General features: G+C 47.0%; 1 protein-coding gene across 1 annotated transcript in view; it reads left to right on the top strand.

Annotated features, from left to right (window-relative positions):
• Positions 1-3,816: 3,816 nt before the first annotated feature.
• LOC117878308 (ADP-ribosyl cyclase/cyclic ADP-ribose hydrolase 1-like) overlaps positions 3,817-5,571 on the top strand; it is a 48,140-nt gene continuing 46,385 nt past the window's right edge. Inside the window, exon 1 of the mRNA XM_034772448.1 lies at positions 3,817-3,965. The gene's annotated coding sequence lies outside the window, so the exon portion shown is untranslated. The remainder of the gene's footprint in view (positions 3,966-5,571) is intronic.

The following is a 5,571-nucleotide window of genomic DNA, read 5'->3' as shown; positions in this document are numbered from 1 at the left end:
TACCACAAAACAAACACAAAGTACTTAACTCATTTTTAAACTGGGCTGAGCCAGGCCTTGCTCTTCTTTCCTGCCTGTCGTCCCTCCTCTGTTTCAACGACCACTCTCAGGTTTTACTTGGCTGGAGCTCAGCCTTCCAATCTGGTTCCCAAATACCCCAGGTATTCCCTACAAAAACCCTTCTCACTCTCTGCAGCTTCCTGGTTGCTTTTTACAAGGAAGAATATGATCCAATCCAGGTGTATCTCTAGAAATCAGGGTTGACTAGCCACAGGCGCTCCAGTTTGTGTTACAGCCACAAACAAGAAGTCAGGAAAATTATCAGCACATTTGTCATAGCAATACCTGTTTATAAAATAAAATAAATGCATTGCAGCATTGCAATGTCCATGAGAAGTGCAGGAACCTTATCTGCATATAACAAAGAACAAGAGTGATACAAGACTGCATAAAAGCATTTCAAAGGTGCACACAACATTCACAAACCCTTCTGAAACCCCAGTAAGGCATACACACAGGCAGGTGTGCACACATGTACTCTGTGTTCAACTTCTGCCCACACACATACACCAGTGTCTGTTGGTATACGTGTCTAATCAGATATTCAGAACCGATACCCATATAAAATGACCTTAGAAAAAGCCTATAAAAATATAGAGACAAAGGGGTGATATTAGACCAACTTCTGCTGGTGAAAGAGACAAGCTTTCAAACTGTTTTAAAGATGTGAGTGTCATGCACCTTCCCCGACCAGCCCACATTGGTGTCGGTGAAGCATCCCTAGTGATCTACAACGCTTGTGGCCTTTTCTGTTGATTACTCTGGCGCCAAAACAGGGATATGCATGCCATCTATCACTCCACTACAGTTCAGGAACCGGGCTGTTCCAAATCCAAAGCTGCTTGTTATACCAATAGACTAAAAACCAGCAGGATCTTATTAAGAGGGATAAGGCAAAAATGACAAATTTATTATAAATATAATGGTAAAGCAAAAGATAAAAGTAAACAACGTTGTTTGACTACTTATTCCTATCACTACTCATTCCTTATACACACACACACACACACACACACACATTATATATATATATAGAGAGAGATTCATTCACACAATCATTCATTCAAGTTCTGTATAGGTGTTATAGTTACCAGCCTAGAAGTTGCTCATGCCAAGTTACTGGCCAGGTATCTTGGTCATGAGGATGGAGCCGAGTCTGTGTCAGATGCACCTGATGCTCCTGGAGGTTGGCAGCAGAACCAGAGACTCAAAGTCATCAGTCTTGAGAGTCCATTCTTATAGGAATTAATTCCTATGTTAGTCTATGGGAGCTGTTTCATCCTGCTGTTTCTGACTCAATCAGCAGATGGCACATTCCTGGACACATTCCTGGTGGCTCCAAACTGTTTAAAGTTTGTGATTCTCATCCTTCCAGGTGATGGGGTTGATTCCAGTTTGCCCTCCGGGGGTTGTCTGGTCATCCACTTGACACATTCTTCGGCCGATGGATACTCCCTTTCTAGGCTGACACATCCCTAACCATTCATGTATATCAAGCATTCATCAGCATACATTCCACATCTTAACCATATTTTAATTTACTGTCTTCACCACTTTCAGGGTGTGTGCTAATTTATTTGAGACTCCCGGCCCTTTAATCACAGAGGGTGGGGGTCTGTGATAGGAGCCTTTGAAAGAAGTGAAAGTCACTTAAGGGCTTATAGTGTTCGTTTACATTGTATCAATTACTTCAAGAACAAAGTCAATTAACTTGTTTGTAAGTTTTACATAGTAATAAAGTATCTTTCACAGGATAGATATAATCAATGGTTTCTACAGACTGTAGCTTACAAGTTTTAACAGAAGACCCAAGAGATTTTTGTACTTGGTGAAACTGTTGGATTTTAAAGTGTGGGGGACAAATTATGAGGGGGGTCACTGTCATTTGGGGGAATCACTGTTAGTACCTTCTTTAATATCCCTACAAGCTCAGCACACAGATCCAGGAATGTGGCCTTGCCAATCCAAAAGTTCTGCAGCTACTGCTCATCATCCCAAACGTGCATTACGCTGTGATCCCACCAGTCAGTGCTTGTTTCTCAGGTCCAGCAGAGGTGCTCCCATCTGCAGCTGCTCCATGAATGCCACCAACAACCTTGATTTGGTTCTCGCTATGTCCCACAGCGATCTCTTCTCCAAGGAATCATCATGTTCCTCACTGATCCAGTTCTTCTTGTGGCTGTACAAATATTCCAGGATTGGGTGCTCTGTGCTTATAAGGTTCATGACACTAGTGCAGGGCTGTGCAGGCTCCATGCTTCTGTTAGAGATGGTGGACAGCGAGTAGGGCCACACAGGTTTGTGGGATTTTGAAAAAAAGGTGCAAAAATTATGGGATACAGATAACATGTGATGGAGACAGTTTCAAACTGGAAACCCCATGTTCCCAGTCACCCCACGCAACTCAGTTCAGCCCTGGATGTACACTGGATGATGGCAAGTTGCACAGTGGGATCTCTCTCTCTATGGGGCACTGCACTCTGCATTGACATCAGAACTCCTGGTGAGTGCATGCACTGCCGACACAAGGAGCCATGTATGCATGCGCACAAGTGATGTACTAACTGCAGTGTAGGCATGGCCTATATAGATAAGAGAAACAAAGTGAACCAAAAAAAAAGTGAACTATGTGGTGGTTGATAAATGCAATTTTTGTGCCATACATTTTTCCATTGATTTCTTTTTATTTTACTTTTACAGTTTGGGGTGAGGTTTTATTGGGAGGGGGTAGCTAAATAGAGAGAAAGTAGGGACGAGGAAGGAAGAAATGGTGCATGGAAGGCTGGTGAAATGAGGCTGACATGGAGAGACCATGAGGGAAGGGGCAGGAGCGAGTTGAAGGGGACAGGGGAAGGAAAGCAGTTGGGCACTGATGATATAAGTCCCTGCTGCAGCTGCTCCTCCTGGCCGAGTTTCTGGATGAGGCCTGGCCTCCCTGTGGTTTCTCTCTTTCTTGAGCTCACATGGTGGGGGCATCTACCACATGGCCTTAGTCTCCCCAGAGTGGGGATCTCCCCTGCAGAGTTCTGGGTCCGGGATGCTGGAGGGGAGGAGTAACTCTGGTTGGGTCTCAGCTCCCTGCTTCCTTATGGCTGTAGCTGCTACAGTTGCTTGTTTCTGTTCCTGTCAGCTGAGTTTCTGCATGGCCCCTCCCAGCAGTTTTGTTATCAGGAAATAGATAATATGAAAATGCACCACTCTATTCTTGTGTTTGAGTTGTTTGGCCTTGCCCAATAATTTACCTTTTTGTTTTGTTTTGTTTAGAAAAGGGGTGGGGAATACCTAGGTATCCACAAGTTATTCTAGTATCCATGAGCCTTACAAGAAAAGAAAAGGGGAAAAAAAAAAACACAATTAACCCCTCTTCATTTTTTTGTCCCACTCCCACTTCTGTGCTTCCTTCCATGCTTTTCCTGCCCATGAAATACTTCACTTCTCCCTGCTATCTGATTCTAATCCACTATCCTCTCCTTATCAGTTCCCTCCTAAAATTCCCTTCTGCCAGAGCACTCACATCAAGAAGTGGTGAGTATGTGTGAATTAAATCAAGAGCAGAATCATCACATTCTTAAACAGAGACCCCTTTGGATTCCTTCATCACCCCCTGCCACAACCCCCTTTTGTTATCCTTACTCATGTGTCACATTTAAGATTAGACTGTAAACTCTTGGCGGCAGGAGTCTTATCAGTTGTTTTGAAAAGCACCTAGTACAATGCTAGGCACTGCAGAATTAACTATTCACTGGTGAACAGGAGCAACAAACAAGGGAGTTTTCTGAGGGACTTCTCCGGGTTCTTCTTTCTCCAGGTGAAGGAGGAGTCAGGAGAGACTACGTTGATCTTTGGGGTGAGGCTCTCTGTTTGTTGTAGCTGTGCAGTCCCAGGATACTAGAGAGACACGGTGGGTGAGTTAATATCTTTTATTGGGCCAGCTTCTGTTGGTGAGAGAGACAAGGTTTCGAGCTACGCATTATTGAATGGTGTGTTTTACCCCACTCACCTTGTCTCTTTACTTCATTTGTTTGTTGTGTGCTGGCTTGCTTGCTGTGTTCCTGCTTGACTGAAGATTGTAATGTGGTCTGTTTTGGGGGCTGTGTGCTGAGCCAAGTAGTTAGCTAGGCTGAGTTTACACTATCCAGGCTCTAGCCTGCTATCCCTTGATCCATAACCCCTTTAGGGTCCTTTGACAAGGAGGCCAGACTAACTCTGGGAGAACATGTGTTTAAAAATCCAGCTCCTAAGTGACCAGCAGCAGCAAACAGGGGAGTTTAGAGAGGAAGCGTGAGAGGCATTCCTTCCAGGTCCAGTTCTCGAGCATAAGGAGCCCCATGACAGAGTGGGAGAGCACTCGACTGAGTGAGCTACCAAGGTTAGGAGAGTTTGGCTGCACTGAGGGTTCAGTAGCAAAGGGAGAAGGTGGCTGAGGGACTATAACCTAAGTACTGGAAGGGCACCAGAAAAGTCCCTACAAAAGAAACAAAGGAGGGGGAGAGAGAGAAAAAGAAAGAAAAAACAACTCCCTCACACAAATATCCCAAAACAACAAAAACAAACCCTGCAAGAGTAAAAATAATGCAGGCAGAGTCTAGCAGCAGAGTGGGGCTATCCAGTTTGTTGCACTGAATGTAGCATGTATGATTACCTGATTAGTGGACAGGCGGAGAATGTGTGCATATGGTGCAAGCAGCTTGTGGCTCTCAGAGACACAATGCAGGCTTTTGAGGCCAGAGTGGCTGAACTGGAGGAAGGAGACTTTCAGGGACACAACAGAGTGGTCCCACCCCCACTTTGACAGTCTCTGTGCTGTTAAGGAGAATGACAATCTTGCAGAAGGAGAATATCAAGCTGGAGCAGAGGAAAACAGTCCCATAATTGGGACCCTACTTCCAGATGATGTCATGGTATCCTCTTGCCCTGAAGATACCCCTTGTGGGAAGGGGGACTCCAGTTATTAGGAAGAGACAGATAATAGTAATGGGGGATTGGATTATTAGAAAGATAGATAGTTGGGTTTGTAATGACCAGGAGAATCCACATGGTAAATTGCCAAATGGGTGCAAAGGTGGCAGATCTCATGAGACATCTAGACAGACATATATGCACTGCTAGAGGAGCAGGGCCTGCTCCAGGCACCAGCCCACCAAGCATGTGCTTGGGGCGGTGCCTGAAGGGGGGTGGCGTGGCACTCTGGCCCGAGAGCGGGCCGCGACTGGGCTCGCCGCCCTCCCCGCGGCGCTCCTGCCGCTGGGGGCTCTCCGCCCTCCCCTCAGCACTCTGGCTGCCAGGGAGAGCGGAGAGCCGCGGCGGGCTCTCCGCCCTGCTCCCAGCACTCTGGCCGCCGGGCAGAGCGGAGAGCCCCGGTCGGGCTCGCCGCCGGGGAGAGCGGAGAACCCCGGCTGGGCTCTCCGCCCTCCTCCCGGCGCTCTGGCCGCCGGGGGCTCTCCGCCTTCCCCCCGGCGCTCTGGCCACCGGGGAGAGTGGAGAGCCCCAGCCGGGCTCTCCGCCCTCCTC

The sequence above is a fragment of the Trachemys scripta genome, chromosome 5, assembly GCF_013100865.1.
Source record: "Trachemys scripta elegans isolate TJP31775 chromosome 5, CAS_Tse_1.0, whole genome shotgun sequence".
Classification (NCBI taxonomy): Eukaryota; Metazoa; Chordata; order Testudines; family Emydidae; genus Trachemys; species Trachemys scripta.
The sequence above is the reverse complement of the archived record's forward strand: the minus strand, read 5'-3'. Positions and strand labels throughout refer to the sequence as shown.